This window comes from Botryllus schlosseri, chromosome 13 (assembly GCF_051294905.1).
Source record: "Botryllus schlosseri isolate E-star chromosome 13, Bs_hap1, whole genome shotgun sequence".
Lineage (NCBI taxonomy): Eukaryota > Metazoa > Chordata > Ascidiacea > Stolidobranchia > Styelidae > Botryllus > Botryllus schlosseri.
This window is the reverse complement of record NC_137248.1, coordinates 10,828,774-10,840,106: the sequence shown is the minus strand read 5'-3', so window position 1 is coordinate 10,840,106 and position 11,333 is coordinate 10,828,774. Positions and strand designations below refer to the sequence as shown.

At 39.7% G+C, this 11,333-nt stretch overlaps 1 protein-coding gene, 1 long non-coding RNA gene and 1 other non-coding gene across 3 annotated transcripts in view; 2 read left to right on the top strand and 1 right to left on the bottom strand.

Moving 5' to 3' along the window:
- Positions 1-11,333, top strand: part of LOC145454493 (uncharacterized) — a 426,394-nt gene that overhangs the window by 115,437 nt on the left and 299,624 nt on the right. The gene's annotated exons all lie outside the window — the stretch shown is intronic.
- Positions 1-11,333, bottom strand: part of LOC145454176 (matrilin-1-like) — an 88,960-nt gene that overhangs the window by 42,700 nt on the left and 34,927 nt on the right. The window lies entirely within an intron of this gene.
- LOC145454862 (U6 spliceosomal RNA) lies at positions 7,520-7,629 on the top strand. The gene has a single exon (XR_013920248.1). It is a non-coding gene; the product is annotated as a U6 spliceosomal RNA (small nuclear RNA).

Genomic DNA, 11,333 nt, shown 5'->3' with positions numbered 1-11,333 from the left:
GACCAACCCTCGCGAATTCGATGTACCCGACATCGCGCGCTGCGTAATCCTGGATTGCACCATTCGTTGGTCGATCATAGAGAATAGCAGACATGGGGGCGCCAATATGACAATCAAGTTTTCAAGCACACATTGTATTACTGATCTGCGCCGAGAAATGAACTGCCTTGGAAGTGACATTCCAATTACAAATCCAAATTACAAAAAAACCTTCGTTATCCCCGTTCTTCATTGGTAAGTAGCTTTCGAGTACTGCTGTTAAATGTAAGCGAGTAGTACAACGTTTATGTTACAGCCGAATACTTTGAGGATTGAGAAGTCGATCAATATTTAGATTTTCGGAATCAGTGCTATAGTTATATTAGATTAATATCAGTTATTATAAGTTCTTAGCTATTTACGATGAATTGCGCTATCACAGGATGATCATTATTAGCCTACGAGTTTTTACAGAGAAAATATTCCGCCCACGACGAATTCCATGTAGTGAGTTCGAATTAGTACTACCATGACGTCACGAATTTTCAATTGTGACGTAACAATTGATTGACATGTATGGCTCTTTGGGAGTTAAAATGGAAAATATAGGGCCAACATGGCTCTTGAGACGAAAAAGGTTCCCGACCACTGGTATACAAGATACAGTGATTTTTATCGACATCGATTGCTTGATGACTTGAAATTGACTCGTGAAATTTGCTCCGAGTCACGAATCAATCCACATTTATTATACACCGAGTCAAGTCAAGTCATTTTAGCAAAGTGATTCGATTCAAGTTAAGTCATAGGAAAAAGGTGACACGAGCCTGACTCAAGTCAAGTCATGACTCGATTCATCCCAACACTGGGGTATATACGCCTCGACTTCGATAAAAAGAACTTCGATTTCTACAAGCGGTGGCCAAAACACTTGCTCGGCTTTACAGCGAACAAATGCTGTCTATCGAATGAATTTGTATTTGCGACTGGAAAGAAATAATGACGCAAATGAACAAAAGAGTTGCGGGCGCAGGAAATAGAAATTCGATTTCGCGGGGGGTCAGCATTCACTGGCACGTATGCCGCGATTGGAACGCGATGTGATTTTTCGTACCACGCCAAATGATTTGATGCACATTGCACACGGCATATTGCAACCATGTTTGTTGAACAGAAGTTTCCAAACTCGATCATCACGACGTGCCAGGTACGCGAACACATCAGCTATGGGTTTGTTAGCCGATACGCTACACCGCTGCCGAATGCTGTATATGGTTACTTCTAAACCAATATGTTCAACTTTTCTTGAATCGATGTCCCTAGTTTCCTTGAAAGTTAGTCCGAAGGAAGTATAAACGCATGAGGTGAGGCGTCACCCATGTGGTGCGAAAACTTGATAGAGCGGGAACCACAAGTCTGCGCTTTATTTACATCTTGCGCATTTCTTATGCTTGTACTCGTCGCTTGCTTCTGTATTCTATTCTCCAACTTGAAATACAAAAAAAAACGAAAATAGCCCAGTAACGAGATGAATATAAACCACGATTACATACAACTGATTGAAACGAATCTTCCCGTGCCAAACATTGCACATCGAGAATTTCGAGTATCTGGACTGAAATATGGCTGATGCGCTCACAATACCATGCGCAATTCCCATTCACCTTATCGCCAGACCTCGTGTATTGTGTGTGATTGAAGTCTTATATAGGTCACACCTTATTAGTCAATGATGCAAACGTGGCAGGAACTTGACATGAAATCATTCAGATCAATATTCATTCAATTTCGTTTAACGTGACGATGAGGTTGAATCAATCTCTTTTGAATATATAAATCCGACGCCAACTCACGTCTGTGTGCCTCCGAGTAGAATAAATAATGAGGCGTATGTAATCAAGGCACATGCACTGTTGGCACGTCTACTTCGTCAAAAATGTTACGTTAATTCATTGTTCGTGTTCACACCAAATCGTCAACATCACGAATAAAACAGATTTAATCTCAAGGCAAGTCAACACCCAACATTCAACGCACGATTTCGATTGCCACATCGGCACATCAGCACGTAAATCAAAACTCAGCACGTGAAAACATCAATCTGTGAGATATTTCGGATATTCCAGTCTGTAGTGGTCAATATAACGACTTGTTGCAAGACGAGATGGTATATCCTGATCGAATCGGGTCTCGGCCGTGAGACGGACGCAATTGTTTACTAACACGCCTCCTTTGATCTAAGATATCTGGCGTTGTATCGGTCATGGACGGTTACAGTCTTTTTGTAATGATAACTCTTATCAATACACGTGCATCAAGCTATATATCATATACACGAGCAACGTATAACCTGTTCAAATGCTGGTTGAATACAGAAAAACGAATTTTGCGCGTATCGACAAGAGCAGACGTGCAAAATCTGCCATGAACATGAACAGTGAACATGAACACGTTTTACCTAATCGGAGATATAATGCGTTGTAATGGTCTTATGATGTTGCAGTACTGTGCTGTAGATGGCTTCTATTGACACACATGCACCCAGTCCTTTATAAGCTATTTTATGATGATAAAACCTGTTCAAAGTGCAGGTTCCATACTGCAAAACATTACGCGGCTAACGACCACGGCAGGCATGATTGAATTTTCACAAACGCCCTTCCGACAAGGCAACAGATTTGCTTTTATGACAGTTTTAGGCAGTTGCAAATTATACTAACAGATAGCCGCAATTCGAACGAATTCATGATCATCAATCTATTGGACACTGGCATAGCAAAAAATTGCCAACGTGACTAGTGAGGCCGTACAAATGAGCCCGCAGACTATGCCGTAATTTAGCTGACTAGTGTATTTAATAACGCGCCATAAATAGCGATATCATTAGTTCTGAATGTCATAGGCTATAGCTGTTCCCGCCAATGATATATGCTGATCATATTGACACCAATAAATCGCACGTGGTGATGTGCATTGCCTTTCATATTGATATGAACGAAAACATCACTGTACTGCGTAGAAACGACGCCCGCGTGTCACCTATGTGAGACAATATACCCTGTATTATGATTGTCTTTCGAATTGATAGATTTGCTAGATGTCTAATGCCATGGATAACAATGCTTTATTAGTTATCATTAGGGCAAGTTTTTGTTGCAGTTAAATCCGTGGAAAGTTGCATTTATTTTTGAAAAAAGTGGAAAAGTTGCAGAAGTTGCATTTTGACCACATTTTGCTCGGTTGACTAAAAAAAGGTCAATTTTCCGGCTCAACTCCCGAAATACCCGTAAAAGCGTTACTTCGGTGCTGATTTACGGTGTTTCAGTCGATTTGGACGTGTATTTCACCAAAATCGAAAATACTTTCATGAAAAATCGAGAAAGTTGCAAAAATTTGCATGGAAAAAATGGACAAAAGTTGCAAAAAGTTGCACTATAAGATTCCTTCTAACAGCTTAAAACAGCATTCTACATATCTTACGAGTATTTAGGAAGCTGCCGAAAGCTGTAAAAAAAGTTGCAAAAGTTGCAAAAACTTGCCCTAGTTATCATTGATCACAAAAACAATAGCTATCTGTCATCTCTTGAAACCCTACTTTGCAGGTACAGTAATGAGTGTCTTGTCCTGTTCCCCAGCACAGGCCGTTTCTCTTGTCGCATCCACAAAAAATTCACATTGCAAGGGTCTGTCAAGAACAATGTATGCGGAAATCCAAAAACATAAGCGAAAACTCGCGAGTATCCTACACCAACCTGCTGCCACGTAATGCGTTGACATATTGGCAAGAATAACGAAAAGTAAATCGTTCATTGCGGATGACGAGTACACGCTATTTCTATAAAAATATCGATGTGAAATATGAATATGGTGCTGGATGCAATAGATCGAAATATCTATTTCCCGATTTGGTTATCTAATAAATGTCCTTCGCAAGGCCCGAGGCTAATTATTACCTTATTTGTTATTATATAGGGTTATAGTCCGCTGCAACGAACTTTACTATGTCAGTGATACTAAGCTGAGATGTCGGCATCGGATAACTTGAGTCAGACTCGAGTGAGCATTTTCGTATGACTTGACTGGACTTGAGTCACTCTGCAAAAATGACGTGACTTGACTCAACTCGGCGTTTCAGAAATGTGGATTGACTCGCGCTTGAAACAAAATTTACGAGTCAATTTCAAGTCATCAAGTAATCTGTGTCGGCTAAATCGCTGTATCTTGTACGTGTTCGGATTGTTTGCTTTACGCTGCTGGTGTGACTTATGAGTGGACCAAATTATAAGAGCTTTCAGCTTACGTTGTCGTAAATTAGTAGTAGAGCAGTGGTTCCCAACCTTTTTATCCTAATTTCCCACTTCCGATTTATTCCAAGCCTTCATTCCCCACCTAACATCTCTATATGCATATGCACCCTTTAAAGCGCTACCTCAAATAAAATTTTGCAAGACTTTGCTTAGTAAATAGTACGTGCTATTGGGGATTGTTAAGATCCCCGGAATTGATCAGTACACAATAAAATTAACGCAGCGGTGAACTGGTAACCGTAAACGCGCCTCTTATGTATCTACCCCAGCGCGCAGCCAACAGAAAAATAGGAGGGGTTTGCAAATTTTCCAAATGTTGCGGAGTAGTATCAATTTACATGCGTAAATGCCGAATAATACATGGGTCAGACAAACTTCCTGGTGTTGACGAGCTCATGCGTGCGATATATATATAAGCTGCAGTAAACTACACTTTCTCACAGTACTAAAAGAACTTGAAATAACATAAATACGTAATTTCATTTGTAACGAGTCCGGATGTGCCATCAATTAGCGAGTCCGCGATCTCCCTTGAATACATGATCAGCAATATGAGCTCTTATTACAACGAATCAGAATTTTTCTATCACTACGTTTCGTGACCGATTATGGTGTACAAATGAAATGAATAAAAACATTTCTGGAGATCGCGTGTCGCTATTCAGGCGATTCTTGCTAATTGGAGGCACTGATAATATGAATCGGTGAATTGCAAATGAGCTATGAAATATTGAGTCGGCATTTCAACACGACATTTAATAAAGGAGAATGCTACTGTAAAGATTTTTTCAAAATGAGTCTATTCCCCACCAGAAATTCCGAAATTCCCCACCACTGTGGTAAAGTGATCTAATAGTTGTGTATTTCTGTTCTAGACTGCTGACAGTGTTCAGTGCTCAACTCTCTTACATGATTTAAATCGAACGAATAAAGTTTACGTGTATATTGCTCCTAAGCAGCTGTATAACCTTAATACGGACAGCAACATTATCGCCGACCTACTGGAATCTATACGGAAATCAAAGCGTCACATTTAACTACTCGCTCATTTTGTATTTTTATGATATTTTCCGGAATCATATTGGTCAAAATGTCTCAATCGGCGTGGTGAAAAAAGCCTCTGACGCGAAAAGCACCACTAAATGTTTTTATACATAATATTATTGATAATAATACTCCTAAGCAATTGGACCAGGGTTAAACTGTATCTCATGGATATGTATAGGACAGTAGGGGGGAATGTATTGCAACAAATCAATTTTGTTTCAACTTTCTGGGGCTTCGTATTACATCCTCCATTTTGGCTGATCATTATAAACTGAGGCTATACAGTTACTTATGTAATTTATGTTACTCAATCTGTGTTTCAAACAGCTAGCAATATCTAACGACTTTGAATCATGCCTCGTAGTTCGTGAATGCAACATGACTTGACTTGTGACTTGACTCGTGACATGACTTGACTTGACAAAAATCAAGTAACTTGACCTGAGTCAGGTGAAAATGTGCAATGACTCGAGATGACTTGTGACTCGAAGGTATAGTGACTTGTTTCTAACACTGCTGACTTGTATGAAGTGTACCATTAAACCTAACTGCTGGGCCTATCAACTTCTTCGATTCAACAGTCTATTTTATAATTTTGTCGTCATTATCCGTTGGAATAAGTTTAAATTTATACTAATATTTTTTTAATTTAAACTAAAGCACTGTGGAATAAATAAAATTGCTAGTGCTGCTTTATTCCTCATACACTTCCATCCAACGCATGGGTGATCAGTGAGCTTGTCCATAATTTTGAAAATCTCAAAAATGATGCGTATCCATGTCTAATTCTTCAGATTATAGATTAAAAAAAACATCAATGAGCCTGCAATAAGCTCGCAGGAAAGTCGTTAAGATTTGTCTAAAAGCGTTTGAAAGTAGCAGCTGTAGAGTGGGCACGTGCAAGCGACCGTAGAATGGCGAGAAGACTAGTAATCACGAAATCGCGGCGCTATATCGAAACAAAAATACAAAAAATGCTTCTTATACAGCAATGACTCAAAACCCTGGGCGCCGCACGCCAATCCCTGGCACTCACGCCACGATTGACGAGCGAGATGATTTTTCATGGCATGCCAAATGATTTGATGCACACCAGGTGTTATAACCATGTTTCCTGCTCAAAGTGAAAAAGAAGTTTTCAAAATGGAATGCCATGGCGCGCCATGGACCCGAACCCAATACCTATGGTTTTGTTAGCAAGCCGATATGCTACACCACTGCCGAATGCTGTCAATGGTTACTTCTTAACCAGGGATTCTCAACCTTTTTCAGTCACGCCCCCCTTTATGATATTGAAAAATTTCGCGCGCCCTTTATTGTCGTATCACAAAATCCAAGGGGGATGCTAGCAACCGCAACAGATTGTTTGATGGCATGGAAGGTTATGACTGTTGATGAAAGAATTCAAAAATATGAAAATCGCTATATAGAGAGAGAAACACGCATGAATTGGAGGTAAATCGTGCAGAGCGCGAAAATTGTTTGTAGTTGACCGCTTCTTCGCGCCCCCCTTCAGAAGCTTTCACGCCCCCCAAGGGGGGGCTCGCCCCCCAGGTTGAGAACCACTGTTCTAAACCAATATTGCTCAACTTTTCTCTAATTGTTTTCCCTAGTTTACTTGAAAGTTTGTCCGAAGGTGGTATGGCGTCACCCAGTAGTGCAAAAACTTGTTAGAGTGCGTCCCAAGTCTGAGTTTTATCAACCTTTTGCGACTCAAAAGCATCACACATCGTAAGAAAGGCATTTCTAGTGTTTGTAGGCGCCGCTGGATTCTGTATGCTGTTCTCTAATTTGAAATAAAAGACCCCGGAAACAGTAATGAGATCGATCTAAAATACGATTGCACACAGCAGCTGCTTAAAATGAATCCTCCCTAGCCAAACATTGCACTTCGATAATTTCGAATATCTGGACTGGAATATGGCTGTTGCGCTCACAATACCATGTCCAATTCCCATACACGTTATATCGCCAGACCTCGTGTAATGTGTGTGATTGAAGTCGTTTATAGCTCATGCCTGTATTTGGCAATGCAAACGTGACAGGAACTTGACATGACATTCGGGAGATCAGTATTCATTCGATTTCGTTTAACGTGAAGATGAGAAGTGACGCCGATCGCTTGAATATATAAACCCGACACCAACTCACGCCCGTGTTCATACGAGCAGAATGAATAGTGAGATGTATGTAATTCGGCGGTACACATACTAAAATTGGAACGATACAGAGAAGATTAGCATGGCCCCTGCGCAAAGGATACCTGCGGATGTTCTCTGTTGGGTTGCTAATTTTGCTTGACTGCACACGCGACCATGGACTTCAAAACGACTAGGTTGTCCTGCCGATATCGGCCAGGACGCTGTCCCAACCAGACTAGGACCACTAGACAATTTCCAAACTATTATTTACCAAATTAGATTAGAATAGGAACTACAGCTACACGCATTTTACAGATTAGGCTCGATTTAGAATTATAACTACATAGTTTTTCCGAATTAGATTATAATTACATCTACAGTTTATCGGAATTAGATTAGAATTACACTTATAGCTACACATATACCAATAGCCACAACCTTCCATGCCACCATTGGATTGCTAGCATTCTGGTTGCACTTTTTAATATTTTGTGATATTATGATAAGGGAGGCGCGAAAACTTTCACTATCATAAAGGGAGAGGTGCCTAAAAAAGTTTGAGAACCACTGTTTTAGAGTCTTAATGGAAGAACGTGGATAGGGCGATAGGGGTTTAAAGATAGTTAAAAAAGTATCATGTTAACATTGTTTCGAATCCTGACGGCAAATAGATATTTTTAAATTAATTGTCACTTTCTAATTACCTAACATCAACACATTATTCAAAGAGCGGCATTTATTAACAATGTAATTTAGAAATAAATTTAAAATACGCTGGAGAATATAGCTAAAAAATTTCACTTGGCCCGCCAACGTATTTGTACTTCTCATTTGGCCCGCGGAGGAAAATAATTGCCCATCCCTGCTCTGAGTTCTCTTGCAATCCTGATCGCACATGCAGATCCAAGGAGCTTTCTTTAGTAGCACAGAGCAGCGAAATAGTAGAAAGTAGTGGTCAGTATAGGGTTGCATTTAAAATATATGGTGTTTTTAAAACACTTTGTTTAAAAGATGTTTTGAACCCGTGGTTCTCAACTGGTGTGCCGCAGCACACTAGTGTGCCGTTTACGTCTCGCAGGGGTACCGCGAGAGATTTCTACGAAATTTTGAAATTATACGCAAAATAATTCTAGCTATAGCAAAAGGTCAATAATCTAAATCGGGCTCGATGTGAAGTTTGTACATTTAACAAATCAAAATTGCTGTCATGCAGGTAATCAATATCCCCGTTAATTTGCTTTACCCGGCATATCGCATGCTTTGAAGACTGAATTCAGTTCTGCACAATACGTTGAATAATCTCAGAGAAGAGCAGACATGGCGGCGCCTACGTGGAATGTGGCAATGCAATTTTCAAATCCTCATTGTCCACCTAATCATAAGCGAGAAATGAACTTTTGCAAGGAAGTTCACGTTTACATATTCGACTTGCAAACATAGCCATCCACATTATGATTGTTAGGTTGCAGGTTACCGGCACTGTCGTTAAATATATGTTTGTAGGGTAGCGTTATACTATGTCACCGGTGACGAAGTGGTGACGAATGTACCAGACTGCCTTTTTCTGTCATGTAAAATTGTCACATGAAGCTATGGCGTCAAGTAAATTGAAGGGGAACTTTTTAAAAAGCATAGACACTTTTCTGAGAAACCGGCGAGCTACTTCAAAACCACCATGTGCTAGTGTGCTGCGAACTATTTTTCATTTTGAAAGGGTCCCGCGAGTCTAAAAAGGTTGAGAATCACTGTTTTAAAAAGTGTTTTAAAAAATGCCTTTAAAAAATGTTTTTGTTTTCAAACGCTGCATAATAGTTATGCCGTAATTGTGTACATATTTTCGAAAAAATGTGTTATATTTTCGTGCTTCGCCAGATAGCTTGCGGAAAATGCACTGATATTCTCTGTTGATGCCCCGCCACTGATGGGATTAATAAATTAGAAATTAATAGGCCTGGCAGAAAAGAATGAAAACGTGGAACTTTGTATTGCTTTGTGAGGTGAGTGGAAAGTGTTTACCAACCGTTGGAGTAATCGCAGGTGAAAGTAGGTAGAACACTTTTCCAATTGAAGCAAGTAAGATTGGGATAGTGCCTTGATGCATGTCTTGTTGTTGATTTATTATCACAGTATTCTACCAACCAGTTCAACAATTTTTCATAATTTTCAATGAAATTGTCAATTGGCGCTTTCCGCATCACTCAGCGAGTCGGGCATAGCATCGGAGCAACGGCAATGCTTTTCCAACTCCACCGCTATCAGTGATATGAAAAGACTTGAAGCATTCCAGTCGTTTTAGCGAATTTTCAACGAACATCAAAACCTCGTTTAGCATGCGCGATGCATTCGCAACTCCTGTGAAACTTGAATAACTACAAGATTGATTCCATGCCGCATACTATAAACGTATGTAGCTTTTGGAGCAAGTCGGGCGCATCTTGAATATTTGCAAGGACGCGGCCACCACTCTGAATGCGTCTCTTCGCATCTGCGCAGTACTTGTGAAGGCAACTATCCGAGTGCTTTGTCATAGCAGCCTTTCCGCGACGCCGACAGTCGAATTCGAGACCCAAACATTTGGTTTTTAAGGTTATATTTATTGTTTTCCATTGTACATGAACAGATTGAGCACCTGCCTAGTTGCTAGTGCCTAGTCGCTATCAACGTTGTAGGCGAGTCACAAAAATTTGTCTGCCAATGGTTGTTTCAGTATCTCTGTTGAAGAATGTGCTTTACACGTCCAAGTTCTTATTTGAGATGTATAATTTTGAACCTCCAGGGTCTCTTCATATTCTATAGTTGCACAATGTAACTCAGCGGTAGAGCCATTCAATTCTGTAGCTGTGCTTTCTAGTTCTGCACCTTCTGTCTTATGTTACCTGATCATTTTCTGAGTTTTCGATGGAAAGAGTCCCTTGAAATTAGACTGGCGAAGCTTTTTTCGATGGCATAGTACTCTACCTCAAATACAAAAACAAACATAGCTAATATGCAAGTGCGTGACGGTCCCTATTCGAAAGTTGAACGATGAAATTATACGAATTGTGCAATATAGTTTCAGATCAACGGTTGGTTGATTAAAATTGATAGTTCCTTCGTCGAAAAACTGAGGAAGTCGGCAAAGCTGTTAGTTGCTTTCTTTTCGTGTGATTCGGTAACACATCGCCAAATTTAAAGTGGAAGAAAATCTGAAATAAAATGAGTATAAATTGAAATCCAACAAGTAACACGATAAAAGTTGCATTTAAAACAAAGGGTTGTTTAAAACACATGTTTTTAGCAGTGTTTTAAACAAAGGCCTTTTTACAAAAAAATTGTGTTTTTTTCGAGTTGTATAATTAGGCCATGATTGAGTAAAAATACTTTCCAAAAACATGGCGTACGAGCCCACGGACGAGTACCACCCGATATAGCCGACGCATATAGGATATGGGATGGTTGGAACCCTCAAAATAGTCGGTTCAGCAGCAATAATACGAAGATATTTCGTCAAAGGAGCTATATTTACATTTTCAATTGTCAATGACAATCCACTATGACGCCACAATTGAATATTCGTGACTTCATGGTTTCAAAAAATATTTAAAAAAAATAAAAACATGTTTTAAACAAGTTTGTTTTAAATTTGTTTTTGTTTTAAATGCAACCCTAATCTCTTCATATGTTGGCCAAATTATTGCTCATGAGTAATCAATATCGACACATCAAATCCCAAAGTAGACGCCAAGACTAACATAGCATGGCGTTGACTTTATGCTCCAAAACTCCTTATTACACAAATTAAAAGGTGTCTGTGCGATACTGCGGCCAATGAGAAGAGTCAGGCTCACGTGGAAAATCCCAGGGATCTCTAAATATATGT